A 19,470-nucleotide genomic window follows, 5' to 3' on the forward strand; every position below is an offset into this window, starting at 1 on the left:
TGCTGGATGTAAATCTGACTGCATGGAGTCCTTTTGAAGCTCTTGTGTACTGGCTCCTCGCACTGAAGCTATAACTCTTACGCTAGACTTTCAAAGCACCTGCCTCTGTGGACTCATTTGCATTGTGAGCTACTCCTTTCTGCTAGTTTTCTATACACTACCACTTAAAATGTCCACTCCCTGATTGCTTGGTGGTTTGATGCGGCCGTTGCCACTGATTCGTACAATGGCGACTTGAGACAAGTATGTAAATACTTTCCTTGGCAAAATTTCCCCCGTCACCCTAGGAGTGAAGGTTTCATTTTAATTAAAAGAAAATGATCGTATAATTTAATATTAAACTGAGCAAATATATTACCTGTTAAAAATAATAACTTAGCACTGAAAGCTTTATAACCCAGACTGTTATTTAATGATCTAATTAGAAGCTTCTACGGTAAACTCTGTAGCAGTAAGTATCATTGAAAATGGAAAAGGGGAGGCGAAGACAAGGCAGCTGATTGCCCCTGGCTCCTCCAGAATAATGTAGTCAGGTCTGTTCTAAACACAAAAATGCCGACTTGGGAGAAGCCATTTTATTCTAAGGTAGTGATATGAAACATTTATGAGCCCTTCTTCTTTCCCCCCCAAATGTTCTGTTAAACCATTAAGCTTTTGCGGCAGAGAAAGCCTTTGCTACTAGCCATTGTTGCTGTATGCTACCTTCAGTATTAGAAGTGGAAAGCCCTTAAATCACTACAGTCAGCCCTCAGTGTTTGTGGGGGAATCAGTTCCGTTCCCCTCAGTGGATACCATAATCTGCGCATGCTCGAGTTCTGTTATCCCCAATGGTGGTGTGTGTGCACAGCCTCACTGCCATTAGGGACAACAGAATTTCAGTGGCGGACGTGCATGTGACCATGCTGCCATTAATGACAGCCCCCGTTGTCCCCAGTGGCGGCACGTATGCATGGATGTGCCACCATTACAGACAGTGGGATCCATTGTCCCTAATGGCAGAGTGGCTGTGCACATGGCCATCAGTGGGGGCAATGGGGGCTATCCCTAATTATGGCTTGGCCACGTGGAGACAACATGGTCCTTCCGTCTGTGGATGGTTGAATCTGTGGATGGGAATTTTGCGGATACTGAGGGCCAACTGTACTTTCTGTGGAGCGATGGTGGAAGAGGATGATTTCTTCTCTTCATGTTCATCATGTGTGGCTTGTGGGACCCCTGTAACATTCTAGTCTTTTTTTGGAAAACGTTGTTGGACACGATAAGGCTTTGGTGTGACCTGATTCATCAGGGTGGCTATTGTGTTCTTAGGAGCTTGAGATACCCCACTGGCATCATCTTGTAATGTTCTTAAAAGGGCAGTCTCTTTTTCTTTGTGGATGTGGATGAAGGAAGGATTTGAAATGTCACACTTGTGTATTTATTATGCACTGCTTAAAAAGGCTACTTTCTCTTTTGCTCCTCTGACATTTAAGCATTTAAAAACCAACAATTGCTTATTGCTGTTCCGTGCTCTCATGGCTCCTCCGTCTCAGTTAAGAATCACTTTGATTTCCAAGCTGTTGTTCAGTGGGTCATCCAGGAATATCTGTCGCCCAGTTAAGGACACAAAGAGTGACTCATTGGATTAGACCAGATATCCATCTTGGGCAGCACAGATTTCTAGGAAATTGGTGAGCAAGATATGGAAGAAATAGCTCACAGACAACAGATCTCCCCCATTGATCTGATTAGTAGCCGTTGCTAAACAGCTCACGCAGCAAAGTCCAAAATATACCTTTATTTGGCCAACCGAAAGGTACAAAATGCATCATACTAGCTTTCGAAGCTTCACAAGCTTCTTAAATTAGCAAAGATGTCAGAAATATAGGGCAGAAAGTGTGGTGACAGCACTGTCATTGAGTTGCACCTTGCTTGAGACGTTTGTTGAAAGTTTCAAAACTTCCTCTGGCATCCTCATCAGGTATTAAAGGTATTAAAATCATACAGGAGAAGGAAAAACATGACAGTGTTAGAGTCACAGTCCTACATTTTGTCAAGATGTAGTGTTTGTTGTTGTTTAAGATGGTCTGGAGGGATATCAATGTAGGCAGCGGCTGGTATTTTGTAAGGTTTTTTTGGCACTCTTTCCCTTTCCTTCATCATTTACATCCTTTGTTACATTGCCCCTAAGTTTTACCCTTGACTTATCCACAAGTTGTATCAAAATCCATAATTTTGACCCCAAAACCTGCCCTATACATGAGGCCGACTTATAGCTGAGGATATATGGTAATATATAGAAAATGTTTCAATCAGGTAAGATCTCATTTGGAGAGAACTGGTTCTAGTAGAGGAGAAATATGCCTTCCTCTCTGCATCTCAGAGCCTGGAGGCTAATTTGTAAAAAGCCATGCCTTACCCATCAGATGTTATTTTTCCAAAATAAGACATGAGTCATTCTGTCTTAATCTGAAAGTGGCTCTCCTATTATTTTTATTAAGGTTTTAACCAAATAGATTGTCAATGACTAAGAAAAAGTCTCCCTCGGAATGACTCCCCCAACCCAACATTTTAGCACTAATGAGTAAACATGACATGCCACACACTCTGCTTGCAAAAATAACATTCTTGTCTCCATCATTGGTATAGAAGACCAAAACAAAAGAGTTTATTGAATAATTCAGGGCTCGTAACAAGCTGTTTCCTACCACTTACCATTTAGATAATTTTAGCTTGCTTTGAACCACACTGGGGCTAACATCCCCTCCGAGGCTCTAACAGTAGCATTCATTTTCTTAGCTTTATGTAACCAGCACTGACACCTCAATGGCTTTTCTGTTTCATCTGCGGAGGCAATATTAAGCATTTTGGAGTAATTCATTAGCAGCATGTTGAGTTTCCTGCAATCTAGTTTAATACTTCCGGAATGTTGTTTTCGAGAGACATGGCCTTTCCCCCAATCCTTTTGCTATGATAATTGTACTTGAGCTTGTAGCCATTTTACTGTCTATACTTGTCTATAAGCCAGCTTCATATATAAATCGAGGGCAGGTTTTGGAAGCAAAAATTATGGATTCTTATATGACCCATGGATCAGTTGAGGAGGGTAAATCTAGTGCCATTTAACAAAGGATCTAAAAGATGAAGCAAAGGAAAACTATAACAAAGAACTTGCAAAATTTCAGTAGGTACAGTTGCTTGTGTTCAGCCTAAAAAGTGGATGAGAGATTAGATGAGGGTCAGTGCTTCCAGGACAGATTATTCTCTTTCAACAAGGGATGGTTCCTTTTAAAGTAAGTGTTAAAATACAGTACTAACATTGACCCTTGGATAAGCCGACTCAGTTTTTTTGGCTCACGTTTTTGACCAAAATTTCGAGACTTATACCTGAGCATATACAATATTGCACCTGTGTGGTACTTTACAAGGAGAAAACAGTCAATGTCTTTCAGTTACGCTTTTGTGGGTTTGGTTTTTGTAATCTGGATAGCTATTGAGTATGACACAATTTCATTTGCGCTTTCTTGATGGGCAGGATAATATGTGTATTGATGAAGCACCTCGACCAACTTGTTTATGTGGTTTATCTGGAAGGCATTCTCTCAGCTGTCAATGCTAATTGTATGAATAACTCTTGCAGAGCTGGGGGCTGAAAAGACTGCCAGAAAAGAGTGCATTAGCATTAAACTACTCCGTACACATTAGTATTTTCAGGATATGTCGCTGAGAAAAATCAGGATAATGTTCAGTATAATGTCAGTTTCTCTCCTAAGGTGGACTCTGTATTTGAGTCCTTTCTTGAAAAGGGAAAATTCTGCCATACAGTAGTTGGCTTTGGTTTACTCTGACAGTTCAATGCACCACAGCTTTGCTATAGAGGCAAGCTCCCTTTTCGAAAGAGAAGACGCTTACCTGCCATTTCTATGGACTGAGAGGTTGTTGTCTCAGTTGGTTAGATGTATGTAGATTTATTTTCTGCTAGTCTCAGTCATATGCAGTGCATATAAAAGTTGGTGATAATTTCTTGACTCCTTTTTGGTTTCCTGGTCCTTTGGGGAGCAGTTCCCAAGCCATGTCTAGTGTCTAAGCTTGATTTTGCATTGCATGTTTATCTCCATGCTTTCTTCCTCTACTGAAAATGCAGGTGGGTACTTTGGTTTGGCGGAGGGGAACACAACAATATTCTCTCTGGGTTTCAATAGCTTGTGGAGAGGATGTATGGAACATTGGCAACCATATGAGCAACTCTGTCTTGTGTTAATTCTCTTCCTCTGCCAAAGAGAGTTGTGGAAATTGTGCAGTTTGTCATTCCGCAAAATTTGTTGCACTCCCCCAGCCAAAAGTAACAGCAGGAAGAACTTAATGCTCTCTCTCTCTCTGTCTCTCGAAATCACTATTCTTTATTTTATTTTATTTCTTTGCAACCTCTGTTCTTGCCAGTACCTTTCCTATTAAAGCTGTGATGAGAATTGCTCAGCGCTCCAAATGTAATATTGCTATCATTTGATACCGAGGCTGGGTAACTTATGCTGATTGATGGTGTGTTTCATCATTACATTCATCACGAGACATTACTCGCCTGCTTGACATTTAGAAACCCCGTGTTTGGAATGTGCCGTTTTATTTTGAGACCTTTATTAAACAACTCCAGATCTAAGGGTTTAATTGTTACTGATAGCTAAGAGTCTAATTATCTTGGTGAAATATCATGACTATATTAAGCAAATGGAGATTGGCTGCCAGAATTAGGTGAACACAAAAACCGTTTTCCTTGTTTGATACGGACTGTTTGGAGAGCACCTCTAATAGCGCCTTGTGGCGTCTCTTTAAGGAAAATGAGCAGCTGAGACTAAGGGAAGGCTGCGTTCTGGAAGGAAGTTGTTGCCCTTTTAGTTGAACGCTTGAGAAATTTACAAAGCTAAATGTAATCATGGCTCTTCTTGGAGCATTAAAAACACAGTCATCAGTTCCGATGTGCATAGTGTTGGGCAGTGGGGATGGTGCTATAGTTTTCACCGTATGTTACTGAATTATATACATAAATGGCCGATCTATTGCTTCATTAACAGTCAAGGCAGAAGCCACTGTTTATTATGTAAAGCTCCAGCAGGCATACCTCAGTTAACAAAGATCCTCCTTTTCACAGTCTTTTTTTGGAGGCCTGACGTAGTCCCTCCATTTTCTGGTTATCACTCCAGCTAGAAGGTTTATCTGTCCCACTTTTCTCCCAAAATGGGATCCAAGATAGCTTACAATATTTTTTTAAACAGCATTATAAAATTAAAACCTGTTTTAAATGCATAAACCATTAAAAACAACAACAATAAATAAAAAAACAACAACAATGGCTGTTCCTCCTTTAAAAAAATCAGTTCTCAAAGGCCTGCCAGAATAAAATGACTTTTACTTATTTGTAGAAAGATAGTAAGGAGGGTGCCAGTCTAGCCGTCTAGGAAGGGAGTTTCCCAGCCTGGGAGCAGCCACCGAGAAGGCCCTCTCCTGTGTTCCCACTGAATGTACCTGCGAGGCTGGTGGGAATGAGAAGGGCTTCCTCAAAAGGTAGGTTTGTATGGGTGAATGTGATTCTTCAGATACCTTGGATGTGAGCCACATATAGTTTTATAGGTCATTGCCAACACTATGAATTGTGTGTAGACGTGATGGGCAGCCGGCGGAGCTGTTGCAACAAGGGATTGTTCCTTGCAACCAGCCTTGGTTAATAATCTGGCCACAGCTCTCTGGACCAGCTGACGTTGTCAAACACTCTTCAGAGGCAGCCCCACATAGAGTGCACTACACTAATCCAAACAAGAGGTAACTAAAGTGTGTGTCACCTTTGCCAAATCTGACATCTCAAGAAAGAGTAGCAGCTGGTTCACAAGCCTTAGTTGTGCAATTGCACTCCTGGTCACCACTGAGACTGGGGTTGAATCTAGGAGAACATCCAAGCTGCAGACCTGCATCTTCAGGGAGAGTGTAGCTCCATCCAACAGAGGCTGAATTGCTATTCTCTGATTTGCCCTCCATCTGACCAGAAGTACCTCCAACTTGTCTGGATTAAGTTTGTTCACTCTCATCCAGACCATTATTGATGACAAGTACTGGTTTAGGATTGAAACATCTACCTTGGAAAGAAGAGTTGGGTGCCATCTGCAAACTGCAAAATTCCAAACAGCGTCTCAAAGTGGTTTTATGTCTATGTTAAATAGTAGGTCTGTTACTAACTAGAGCTGCCTCTGGTATTCAGAATGTTTCTGTACTATTTGATAGGGCTAGGAGGAGAGAGAAGGGTCAGATCTGATCGCCTTGCCAGAAGACAAGGTGGGCAAAATCCAGCAGACTTAACACTACTTCAAGTGCTCCTTTTGTTTTAATTTTTAAAAATTGGTGTAATTATTTTAGGGAGTAGTGGCTTCATCGCGATGCTGAGGAGGCTGCTAGAAACATAGAATGTAATCATTTCCCAGTAATTGGGAATACTCTCTTTGGTAAGGTCTTTTTTTGCCTTCAAAATTTAATTCTAGGTCCTTTGATGGGATTTTATCATATCTTGTTTTTTTAAAAGAAATTCAAAATTGGAATAGAAAAAAAATCATCTCATTTTTGTTACTGAGAAATGCCATTTGGTAAGTTATTATGCTGAGCGTGTTCAAATATTATTGCATTATTCTTCTGTGAGAGCAGCTTGTAACTTGGCATGGGAAGGAAAAGCAATTTCAGGGTTACAACGAAGACAAAACAAAAACATCTTTTTATGCCCATCCAATAAGATGCTTATTAAGATAGTGTCTATGAAAGCTTCGTATGGGAGACAGGTATCGCTCACTTGTATCTGGCATGGTGTAGAACAAATTTGGCAGGTGGTTGTGAGTTGGGACCCTTTTTTGGGTTACATGAACCTTAAAGCAGGAATTGACATTGCAAACATATTCAGAGTCTCTCCATTCTTTGTTTAGTAAAAAAAGGTCTTTAAAAAACAGGTGAGAATGGTGGAAAAAAATTACATTGCTCATTTGAAATATGGTTGGCCCTCCGTTTTCACAGGGGATCCGGTCTGGACCCCCCGGCACCACTGCACAGAGGCTTGCACATATTCAAGCCTCATAGGCTTGAATGGGGCATGCCCCCATGCGCACAGTCTGTGCGCATGCGCCATTGGAGATTGCGGAGGTCGCCCATCCACAGATATTCGAGGGCCTGAATCCCAGATCCGTGAGTTAGGAGAGGCAACTGTACTGTATTCCAATTCTCTCTGAACTAGAGAAAATTTACTTTTAATAGCCAAGCGCCATTCAAGAAATGACTTATATCTCCCTAAAGCATTTATTTAGGAAAAAGGCCTTGTTTGAGATGATACCTTCAGTTACTCCTTTTCTGAGAAAAGTGGTAAATTAAAGTTGAACCAAACTGAAGATCAATGAGTTCTGAATAATTAGGTGTACTTAATGGTTCCCTTTCTCCTTGATGGAGTAAGACATAATGTAAAACTACGATCATTGTCCCAGTTATGCAGAGACAATTTGAGTTTGTCATTACTTGCGAACCACAAAGCAGAGAACCAGCATGGCATAGTGGTTTGAGCATTGGATGGTGGCTCTGGAGACCAAGGTTCAATTCCCTGCTCAGCCATGAAACGCACTGGGCAAGTCACACTCTGTCAGCCTCAGGGGAAGGTAATGGCATACCTACTCTGAACAAATCTTGCCAAGAAAACTCCACGGCAGGTTTGTCTTAGGGTCACTATAAGTCAGAAACAACTTGAAGGCATACAACAACAGCAAAAGCTGTCTACTCACCCCTTTAGCCATCTGTGGCTCAACACATTTGAATCACTGCCTGTGTAAATCAGAATATAATTTGACAGTGTAGGAATCTGCTTTATTCATTCTCAGTCCCTGAAGTACCACTATTTCTTGCCTGCGACCTCTCATGAAAATATCATGGTCTCTCCATACTACCCTTAGCACTAGCCTCTGCTTGCAACTTTCTTCAGAACTAGCCCTGCAAATATATTTCTCTCAAGGTTTCAACTTCTCTTAGTTTGCCGTCTACCGGAGGAACACTTTTTCTCCTCTGTTTGATGGCTGGGTATTAATTTGCTCATATGGATTCAGAGGAACTTGCCTGTGAACAATTACTAAAGTTTGAAAATTGGCCTGGATGTTCAGGGAGCTCCTTTGGGACATGGTTATAGTGTGTTTCAGCTAGAAATACAGGTTTTAAAAGTTCAAAGCAAATAGAGTTAAAGGAAAAATCTGTGTTCACAATAAATTAGAAAGCTATTCAAAAGTTATTCTTGTGTAGAGCTGAATACATTTGTGTAGAGCTGGGAAGTTTTGGGCAGCTTTGTGACACAGTCTGTTGGGTCTCAAACTCCAGCCTTACTCAACTTCAGGTTATCCATGCTTTACTCTCAAAGAGGCAGGAATAGTCCAATGTACTCATTCATCTCTTCAGAGATGCCAGCCAAAGATGCAGGCGAAACATCAAGAATAAACTCTTCTAGAACATGGCCACATAACCCAAAAAACCCACGAAAAACTATGGATACCGGCCATGAAAGCCTTTGACTTCACATACCATGGTTTGTTCCCATCTTCTTTATGATGCCATCCGTTTTCCTTGCTGCTGTTTATTGCTCAGCAAGTTAACTTCTGGAACCCGCACAGCGGTTCAACTCAAAGAAGCTGCATGTAAAGCATTTACCCTTTCAGAATCACATGCCTACTTCATTATATAGAAATCCATTCTCATTCCGTAAGTTTTTCAAACTAATTTTCCTAATGATCCAGTAAAATATATTGGTCTGTGATGGAAATGGCTTACGGCCTTCAGCTTTTGTTTAAATGATGGTAATTGGGCGATGTTGCTTTGCAATTATTTTGATACAGCTGCGGTATTTAACATTAAATTGCATCTTTTGTTGGCTTCTCAGCTAACTTAAATCTTAGCTCCCTTTAGAGCTGTCAAATTAAAAGGTCTATCTGTTGCTGTCGCTTAATTTCTTGAGGAGGTCTGTTGCTTTTATCTTTCCGCATCCCTGTAATAACCTTTTATTGGTTACAGCTCAGCCTCTGTTCCATTTTGGAATGTCTCCATGAAATGGTAGTTAGTTAATTTAGTACTGTTTTGAAGCCAGCAAGACTTGATGTTCAGTCAACTTTAGGAGGAGGTGTAGAATATTAGGTGTTCACAAGCTTCTCCTGTCCTCCATGTCTCTTCTTTGTGTTGTCCTAGGACGGTCTTACATGTCTAGGGGATACCTGCTGCAAGACAGGTTTGGCCAAGTGATTCAGTGCTGCTTAACCCCCAGGTGATAGCACTGAACAGCACTGCAAGCAGAAAAACTAGTTATCCCTGTGTTTTAAGATAAGAGAGGCAGCTGCTCTTCACCCGCCATGGTTCGCCAGTTTCCAAATTGAAATCTAAACTGGATACTTAACATTCTGTTTTATATCGAGTCATTGGCCATTGCTAAAACTTCCTTTCTTTTGGCTGTGACATTGAGCAGAACTGAGGACACTGCCCTGCGGTCTCTAGAGATGTGCTTTTCTCCATTAGTAAATGATTCTTCAAAGTGATTCTTCCTTTGTAGCAATAATAAGTCAGCCTTTCGCAGATGAGAGGAAATTGTACTGATGTCACTATGTCCTAAACCAGTACAATAAAGGCCTGTCATATGCTAGATATTAAGGAAGCATTACATGTCTGTCTGGACACAGTAGCTTAAATCAGGAAAACCAGGGCCTGTCTTCCTTCCTTCCAAGAGTTGCTTTTGGAGGGGAAAAGGTAGTGCATCTTCTTCTTTCTCAGTGATTTTGAGAATGTGTAGCCTTGGGCTATTTAGTTCTAGAAACCTTTTCTCCTTCAGATATCACTGCACACATTTTTATAGTAGTGGCTATCACAGGAGTATATTGGGTTATTTCTGTGTACAAATCTGAATCTGTGGCTATGCAGGGCTGACTGTATCTCTCCCTACTTCTGTCACCTATCTGCACACAGTCTACATTTCTTTTCTCAATTCCCCCCCTTTTTGATCCAAGATCCAAGGATACGTTTACATTGCTGAATACATTCCTTTGAAGGAACTGAAGGAATAAAGAAAGTGTTGGGTTACTCCAGCTCTTAATGCGTCGTTGTTCAAGTACAGGAACAGCAATGTTTTCTTGAATGATTCCCAAGGGAGGAGACCTTAATCGTTTGCCTTCACGTAAATACAAGAGGTATCATTTTGTGTGCAGGCACACAGCATCGCATTGAAGAAGCAGAGCATCGGTCTTAAGGATGTCCACTCTCTACAACGAAAGCCATCTGTCTTGGCCAAGGGGACTTGCCTGTCCTGATCCAGGAGCAAAGGAGAATTGGCTGGCAGGCTGGCAAGGACAAAACTGTTCGCGCACATGTGGCACCTTGTTGTTTTTTCCGCCAGACTCAAGAGTAATGATAGGCTTGATAAGGCCAGATGGCAGTCAAGGGCAGTGTTTAATAGAAGAGAAATGTCTAAATATTGTATCCAAGGTTGGATTGTGCATCACTCTCCTCATTGCGGCCCTGGCACAGACAATGTTGAGGGACCTCCTAAGATGATCTTGTGTAGAAAACTGTCAGAGCAGATTGCTGTATGGATTTGCAGAGGATTAAAGTTAATTAAAGAGCTCTTCCTTGCTTCCATTTCCTCCTATCTGCCAGCTATTTACATGCTAATGTAGGGCCTGCCAGGGAGAATAGGAGAGGTGTCAGCACTGGGCATATTATCACACAAGGAAACAGTAGAAACTAATGAGATGAGAATTCTCTCTCTCTCTCTCTCTCTCTTTCTCTCTCCCTCTCTCTCTGAATTGGACGTCAGTAGCACTGTACATTTTGCATATTTTCAGGAGTTTGTGATCTGACTGAATATAATTCATGCCATTAAGGTTGCGCCTTGCGCTGCATAACAATTTCCAACGTTATACACTGTAATATCTTGGCACAAGCAATTTCGCAAATAAAGAGAATGAAGGCAAAAGTGGGGGGGGGGGGGAGAAGCTTACAATGTTAAAAATGTAAAGCTTTTTTTTTTTTACAGTGGGGACGCTGCCAGCCTCCTCCAGTGTTTGCCTCATTTACTGTTTAGAGCTGGGGGGCACCGACATTATTTTCGTACGGAAATCATTAATTTGTTAGGGCATGTGAAGGAAACAAAGGAAATCGGAACCGTTGGCTCCAGCTCTTTGCCAAGTATTTCAATTTTGTTTTGTGTTTTGGTTTTAATGATCGTGGACAAGAATAATAATAATAAAGGGGAAACGTAGGAAATAAAAAATTCCATTCCATCAGGCTTCTGTTAAGAAAAAAGGAAAACAGGATGAACATTATTTGCACTCCAGTGTCACCTGGAGCCATTGTTCCTCAATAGCACTGTTCCTCAGTGGGTTTTTTGGGCTATCCTGATATTTCGCCAGCATCTGTGGCTGGCATCTTCTATGAAGATGATAGCCGCAGATGCTGGCGAAACATCAGGAATAAACTCTTCCAGAACATGGCCATATAGCCTGAAAAACCCACAAAAGACTATGGATGCTGGCCATGAAAGCCTTCGACTTCACAATGTTCCTCAATTGTTTCTGGGCTCAGCTAAAAATATTGGTTATATGGCTCTATATGGCTTGAATCTAGGTTAACTGAGCATTTGTGTCTCCTTGTATGAACCTGCCTGGTCCTCAAGGACCTCAGGACCTCATTCCCACCACCTTCAGAGATAGGGCTGGTAGAAAAGTGAGATATGGTCCTTGCCTGTGGCTGCCCTTAGATTCCGGGACTCCCTTCACAATTAACAACAACAACAACAACAACAATGACAACAACTCATCCATTGTCCAGGACAATGTTCTTTTAGACAATGGGAAGATGGTTCCAGCTCAACGGTAAATCATTTACTTTTCAATACAGTAGTTCTCAGACTCAGTCCTTCACATCTCCAGATACAAGAAAAAAAATCCTAACTGAAGACTGAGATGCACTATACCAGTGGAGCTTCCAAAGCGCATAACATGTATATTGGGCTTTTTGGTTGGCCTAATAAATGTATCACAGTCTTGTGAGTTTTGGATGTTGTTGTGCTTTGCTGTATGGCCACCAAGACTATCCCCGGATAAGTTTTTAGGTATTGTGTTTTTCCAGGTTCCATGATCAGCAACTTAGTATTTTGTTTGGAATTTATTTTGATAGCTGAAAACTTCCATTTCCCCCACCTCTCTCTTTTTAACAAAAGCAAAAAATAATGACGTTTGAGAGGAAGAAACATCTCATATTTTAATAATGTAGTGCAGAAACATTGTGCTGCTTGCTTCCGAAATTGGAGTAGCTTTGTCTTACTCTAAGCAGTTTTTGTGATAAGAAGGATGATGAAGCTTTCAAAGCAAAGACAAAGGCATAATAGAAGAAATCCTGAATGCTACGCTTTCAATATGAAAACCTGAGTCTTTTACCATTTGAGGCCTGAGCTATAAGTAGCTTCCCCGCTATTAATCTGAGTAGCAATCTTTTAATCTATTAATCTGAGTAGCAAGTTTATGTCCAACACATCTGACAGACACCAGATGGGGAAGGTTGCTCTATCAATGGTTCCTAAACTTTGGTTCTCCAGATGTTTTGGACTTCAGCTCCTATAATACCTTACTGTTGGCCAAGCTGGCTGGGGCTTTTGGGCATTGAAGTCCAAAACAGCTGTAGGACCAAGGTATAGAAACCACTGCTATGTACATTTTGGTTTGAACATTATTGAATTTTAAAGCTTCAGAAACTGCTGTGTTTGGTGTTTGGTGTTTGGAGGGGGTTTCCTGCATCTTTGTTTGTCTGGAAAACTTCCCACTACATATTGCTGTGAGTTGTGTCTGTGTCACCTATTAATATCACTGCCTTGGAAGATGTTCACTTTCAGAAGAGCATTTTCTGTTTCCTGTGACACAGAAATGTCCTCCGGAGTGCTTTTGAAACTTGAAAACCAGCATGTAAACAAGGCAGAGATGTAGACTCCTAAAGAGATTTGGGTCTGCTTTCTTAGTGAAGCTAGGAAAAACTGCAAACTTGTCTCTTGAACAGCTTTTAAAAAATGGATTAGGAGTTTTTGCACAGATGTGGGGGAAGGAGAGCAGAGGAGCAATGGGATTTCAGTATGTGTTCTTTTTCTGTAGTTGCTTTGCTACATTCTTTGTTCTGGCGGTCCAAGGGGACTTAATATGATGAGAGCAGCCCGTCTGAGGCTGAATTCTTCCCTAATGCAACAGCATCAAGAAAAAATGTTCTCCAGTGCTTGAAATTTGCTCAAGGTAGTGACCAGGGTCTGCTGAAGAAGCTGCATTTTGAATGTTTACTGGCTTACTATTGTTGCTCGTTGATTTTCAAGACAGGTCTGTGTTTTCACAGCTTGCAGGTACTATGAAATATGTATTGATGGAAAAATAGAAGAAAAACCACAGAGATGAATTCCTTGGAAGTGCACATTCACAAGGACTCTGCATGCACTTAGATGTTACAGAAAGGTGTCTCCAGTGTGAATAGGGGGAAGTGGGCCAGATGCAAAACATGAGAACATCCAAATTTGAAAACGGAGCAAGAATGAATCCAAGTACGCACTCACACTTGTTTTGCACAACCTTTGCTTACAAATGTCTAAAAGTGCTGTGCTGCTGGAGAATAAAAGTTACTTTCCAAAACTTCAGTTGCATTTGCAGGAAATAAGGTCAGAGCCAATCTGAATCTGAAGACAGGCATCCATATACAACAGTCTGAACTTGGGAATGCCCAAGTGATGTTGGCCTTATCTTGGCATTAAATGTTTGCCCATCTAGGTTGGTGTAGTCTTCACTGGCTGGCAGCATCTCTTTAGAAATCTAGGCAGGTTTCTCTTCTAGCTTTTCATAGAGATGTGGGGGATCTGAGCTGTGTAGTTTGTTTTACGTAAGCATAAATATTTTCATAGTGGTAAACTTTCTTAAACCCGCATGGTGTAGTGGTTTGAGTGTAGGACTTGGACTCTGGAGATCAGGGTCCAATTCCTCACTTGGTCATGGACACCCCCTGAGTGAACCTGAGCCAGTCACACACCCTCGGTTCCAGAAAACCCTGTGATAGGTTTGCCTTTGGGTTGCCATTACTCAGAAACCACTTGAAGAAGGCACACAACAATGACAGTCTTTTTTATTCTCGGCAGCTGTTTGCTTGCTAGTATAAAATCCATAAGCAACATTACACAAGAGCTGCTGTATCAGAAAACTGGGAGGTCTGTGTATGTGTGTTGTGTGTGTGAATTGCATGGGACCAGTTGTATGAGTCTGTTATAAGGTCTGGGGGTGGGCTCAATGTAGTATTTATTGCAGTATATAAGTGAACCAGGGCCAATGGTAGCCAATTCCATTTATGCTGTCTTTCCCCCCCTTCCACCTTTGGATAGGTTTAAGGAAAGAAAGCCTCTCCTTTTTAACCCTCACTTCACATTTTAATTTTTAATAAACTTTGCCCAAGTAGGATTTAAAGCTTATCTTCAAAACACATATTTAGAGTGCTGCCATGGTAAAATGATTTGTGTGTGTGCGTGTGTGTAAATACATACAGCTGAAAATAGGATATTTCTGCATGCCTGCTCCAAATTCTGGCAAGCCTTTTCCGAATGGGATGACTTGTCAGGGCAGGCGCTGTGCAAGCCCAGAATTATTAATTAACGGTTGGAACTTGTGACTTTGCGGCTGCCAGAGATGGATTGTGTTGCATCCAAGAGCTCTATGGGGATGGATCAGTGAGGCAGGCCAAAGACGGAGTTGTATTGGGGTGGAGAGGGGAGAAGGATGGGGAGGCAAGAGGGAACAGATGCCGTTTTAAACTGTAGAGATGAGCTGGAAAGGCCAGTCTCGCTCAAGTATGTTGAGGCTGGATGTTGTTCTGGTTGGAAAGAAGAAGGACCAGAGTTGCGGGAAGAGACAAACCATCGAGAACAGAGGTTAGAGAAAGGTGGCCACTGAGTTGCAACTGACCCCCAAGTCAGGGCGGATAAATTTTTGGCTTTCTAAATGTCGTGGCCTTCATCTCACCCAGCGTGTCCAATGGCAAATAATTATGAGAGATGTAGTTCAAATATCTGGTGGGTGACTTGTTCCTCAGCCATAAATAAAACATTTTTGGGGGGATTTGGGCTGGGTGGCCATATAAAATTTAGTTGTGGTTTCAGTAGAAGACCGATTGTTCAGGAAGAAGAGGATTCAAAACAAGATTTACTGTACTTTTAAACAATGTGTGGTTATAATTTCCATTGTTTAAAATAGGGTAGTCTGTTTAACTTTTAATATGGCAACTTGCAGTAGCGATCTCTGCTAAGTGCAATGGCGCACACGCCTGGGGGCATGCTCCATTCAAGCCTATGGGGCTTGAATCAGCGCGGGCCTCCATTTTCATGGGGTTGGTGATCCAGAATGGATCCCCTATGAAAATGGAGGGCCAACTGTATTACACCTTGACTTGGGAAAGGTATGTTTGTGTGTAGGGATGCAATTTGTTGTTTTGTCTCAGACAACAAGATGTCTTGAGTAAGCAATTTAGCACATCTTCGGGATATAAACTGTAGAAAGCTAATGTAGAAGCAAAAACCATCCTGAACACAGTGATTATATTTTTACTTTTTTATATATGCACTGTAGCATTTGTTAATCCTTGTATGGCACATTTGCCAAGAGGTTGGCCAACAGCGTTGTAGTAGCAATTTCCTAATGCAGTGGTGAACTATTATGATATGTCAAACCAGAAAGTGAGGCAAGGGAAGGAGTGGGTGATTGTGTTTTACTACTGGCCTGATAGGATGGTGTTTTAAATAGTTGCAAGAGCTGCAGGTGTCAACAGACCTTGCAACAAATCTGCTGGAGATCAGCAGTTGTAGGAAAGTTTGTACCCAATTTGAGACAATTAACCTTAAGTGCATGAATGGCAAAGGGAAAATTTAGCATATGTTTTTCAAATACTGTTGCAAAGACGCTGGTAATTTATTATCCAGTAACTCACTCTCTGTTTTATTCTGCCTGCAGTTAATTCTAGCCAGTATGGTTTCCAAATATATTAAGCGCTCAGAGATTTTTGGACAGCTCTGGAGATGAGAAGAGAAGAGAAGGTGTTATTGCAAAAGGTGGTCTGTAATTTAAGTTTTATGCCACAGGAATAAGACTTCTCAGACTTGTGACATGAATTGTGTTGGGAACACTGTTTGGGAAGGTGGTTTGCCTACCATTTAGGAATGGCGCGGAAGGGAAATCCTCCTTTCAAATCCCGTTCTTAGGTGTTCGAGTCACCTGTATTTCTGGTTAATATGAGGTAAGACCAGGAACCACAAAAATGCATTGAAATACCCAACTTTTTGCAGTTTATAACTGAATGATATAAGACCCATTTAATCTTCTGTGAAAGATGTACGGAAATCTCCCTTTTTCCTTCATTGAACACTGAAGTGGTGTCTCAGTGCAATTCTCTTTCTCTGTAGGTAATTTTAATCCATAGTTGCTTAAAAACAAAACCCACCGATTTTAAATCATGCACCCAATTTTGAGACGTAACCATTCTCTTTCATTTGTGTCCAGTGTTCTTATTTATCAGGGAACAACTGTAATAGAAAACCCAGTAGTGGTCTTTCACAATGAGATTTGAAGTGTTTTGTTCTTTCTGCCTAGTCTGGTTCTGTCCTCCCCAGAAAATAACACTTCTTTTAACGAGACACCATTGTGTAGATTGAGAGGGAGGGTTGGAAAGATGTATTAAAAGATTAGTCAGTATGGGGCTGGCACCAATTGATAGATCCACAGTCAAAAGAGTCCCAATTTGGTAAGTAACACACACACACCTCGAATGAGAAAATATACCTGTAAGGCAGGAGACACAGCCTTACATGGATTTTTAGACAAATGCGACAGTCACCAGCGATTAGACTGGCATTCAGAAAGGCAAGTTGGGAAACCCAATGTTGTCTTCTTCCATCCTTGCCAGTAAACTTACAAGAGTCCCTAACTTGCCTGTGGAGAGAACAGAATTGAAGTTTACTCTGAAGTAAGGCTGTTCTCCAAGACTTCAACAAATAGGAATGGAAGAAGGGAAATGACTTCTTTTGAATTTGGTCCATCTCTTCCCATTCTTGGTGCAGCCACTCCACAGGGATAGTTTGGCACACAGCAACATGTCAGGGTCCATCTTCTTTTGCCACTGCATTACTCCCTCCTGTGTTTTGAATTGAATGTAGTGGCTGTCATTAATCCTACCTCTAGTCATTGTTATAAAAAAGGCATCTTTTGCTCAACATCCATCCGTGGTGCCATTTCTACCCCAAACCTGTGGGTCTCCCAAATGCGAGGGTCAGCATGCATGCAGTATTGCATATGTGCATTACCTCCCTTTTTGTCATGCCACGCTAAGTAAGGGTTTAAGGTGGCAACCCAGTGGCTCTCTGTTGTGTAGCTGGTGAAGCTTGGCGCTTGAGCAGAAGAGCGAAGAACAAGGGACAAGAGGAAGGTGGCTGCCATGCTAATTTTTCCCATTTCTTCTTAATTGTATATAAGCCCTTGTTGCCACAAGCAAGACATTGCTAATCCATTTGCCTGATTTCTAAAACAATTACCAATATATATCACAATCCCTTTGAAAAAGTAATTCCCAAGGCATTCCTTGTGTGAAGATTTGGATAGTCCTGGGACCTCTGGGAGTGGCAGGATTTCTTTCTTGTTCCCCCTCTGCCTGGATTGCACTGTCTGGCAGTAGTGTTGCCTTCTGGTCCTGTGGCTTGCCTCCTCTCCTTGCCGTCCCCAAGGCTCTAAGTCACCAGCCTGTGTGCCGTTCCGTGTTCATTTGTCCCACTTCGCTGCCATAGCATCATTAGTGAAATAATGTGGCTGCTGTAATTATTGTGGGATTTGCATGCAGCAGTGCACTATTTCATCGTGGCAAGCCTTACTCTTTAATCTGCACGGCCCATCTGCTTGCTTTCTTAACTAAAAGTTGTGTGTTTCATAGCTGCTTCCGTATAAACAGCTACTCGAGTGGAAAAGAAAGCCGCCGCCGTTGCTGCCACCCGAACCCTTTTGATCGGCTTTCCTGATTTTCTGCTCCTGATTTATACCTCACAGCAGCATTGTGCATAATAAGCCTGGCTTTGCTATTTCTGAGTGGCGTTTTGAGAAGTTTACTATTGCTCACTGCTATGGTTTCCAATGGACTTGCTAGATATTTTAGGAAGAAGATCCAGGTCAAAAGTTATATCCGGCTTGAGTCGAAATACTTACTGTTATGAAGTGACAGACAGAGGCTGGTCTTAGAAGGGGAATGTTTAAGACCAAGTGCCTTTGAGCTTAAAACAAATCAGCAACTCTTCCTACTCAAAACAGTGGTCATACGAGTTGAATGCCATTATTTCATGCATGTGATGGTGCTGACTTCGCACTATTCATTTTAGAGTCTAACTGGGCAGTCAAGCAGATGGTTGCTTTCTGAATTGTTTAGACTTGTCACATTTGGGGCCGGAGGGGGGAGTCCTTAGCTTGTGCAGCCCATTTAGTGAGAAAATGAATATGTACAAAATGCAAAAAGTTTCTCACAGTGACAGGAAGAGATTCTGCAGACATTCTTAGCCGCATTCAGTGCCTCACTGTCTGAATCTCTTCAGACACCATAGTTCCTCCACCCTTTTCTCAAGAATATACTGGGGTAGACATATGTGATATATGTCCTATATCCCTAGCTCTTACTATGTACACATTGAAGTGAGGAGGGAAAAAAAGTCCAGATTTTCAGGGTAATGACATGAGAGCCATCTGAGAGACATGCATGGGAACCTGACCTCTGAAGTTTACAAGTCCATTGGATGGGAATTTTGAGTGACTATCATTTGGCATGCCATCAGACACAAAGGTTTAGTATTTGGTCTGTGTCAAATCACAAGTAATGGAGCAGATGGTAGGGAGCTTGTGTCCTGGGACACGGAGACTTTGGCGCAGTCAAAGAGCAAAGGGCTGCCCCCTCCTCCAAGCCTGGCTTTGTTCTTATTATTATCCAAGATCCCTGTTCTGAAAATTGTACATATTAATAAATTAGGCAAAGAATACTGTGCTGAGCCTGTATTTTTTTCCCCTTTGCTAACTAATTCCTTGTAGAGTCGCTGCTGGCAGCCCTGTTTTCTGTTTTTTAGGGATGGGTTATCAATAACGCAGTTATTTTTTGTGGTGTCTGTGCATTAACACACATAGGTTATGCAGCTGCTCAGGGTCACTTATAAGAAACCATTTATAGTTAAAGGTGAGGTTTGATGTGCTTCTTATACTTTCTAATTTCATGCTCAAGAGTGTGTAAAGGTTTTGCTTTTCTGGTCATTTCAGGGGATGCTTTTAACTGCAGTTTATGTGTCTCTGGCGGTGGGATGAGTAGGGTCTTGAGGGGAAATCTCTCTGCAGATGCCAGCCACAGATGCTGGCGAAACATCAGGAAGAA

The 19,470-nt window shown here is 41.6% G+C and overlaps 1 protein-coding gene across 2 annotated transcripts in view; it reads left to right on the forward strand.

Annotated features, from left to right (window-relative positions):
- LOC149306482 (mitotic spindle assembly checkpoint protein MAD1-like) overlaps positions 1–19,470 on the forward strand; it is a 366,682-nt gene that overhangs the window by 82,599 nt on the left and 264,613 nt on the right. The gene's annotated exons all lie outside the window — the stretch shown is intronic.

Source organism: Sceloporus occidentalis, unplaced genomic scaffold, assembly GCF_023333645.1.
Source record: "Sceloporus occidentalis isolate IW3139 unplaced genomic scaffold, rSceOcc1.0.p SCAF_10, whole genome shotgun sequence".
NCBI lineage: Eukaryota > Metazoa > Chordata > Lepidosauria > Squamata > Phrynosomatidae > Sceloporus > Sceloporus occidentalis.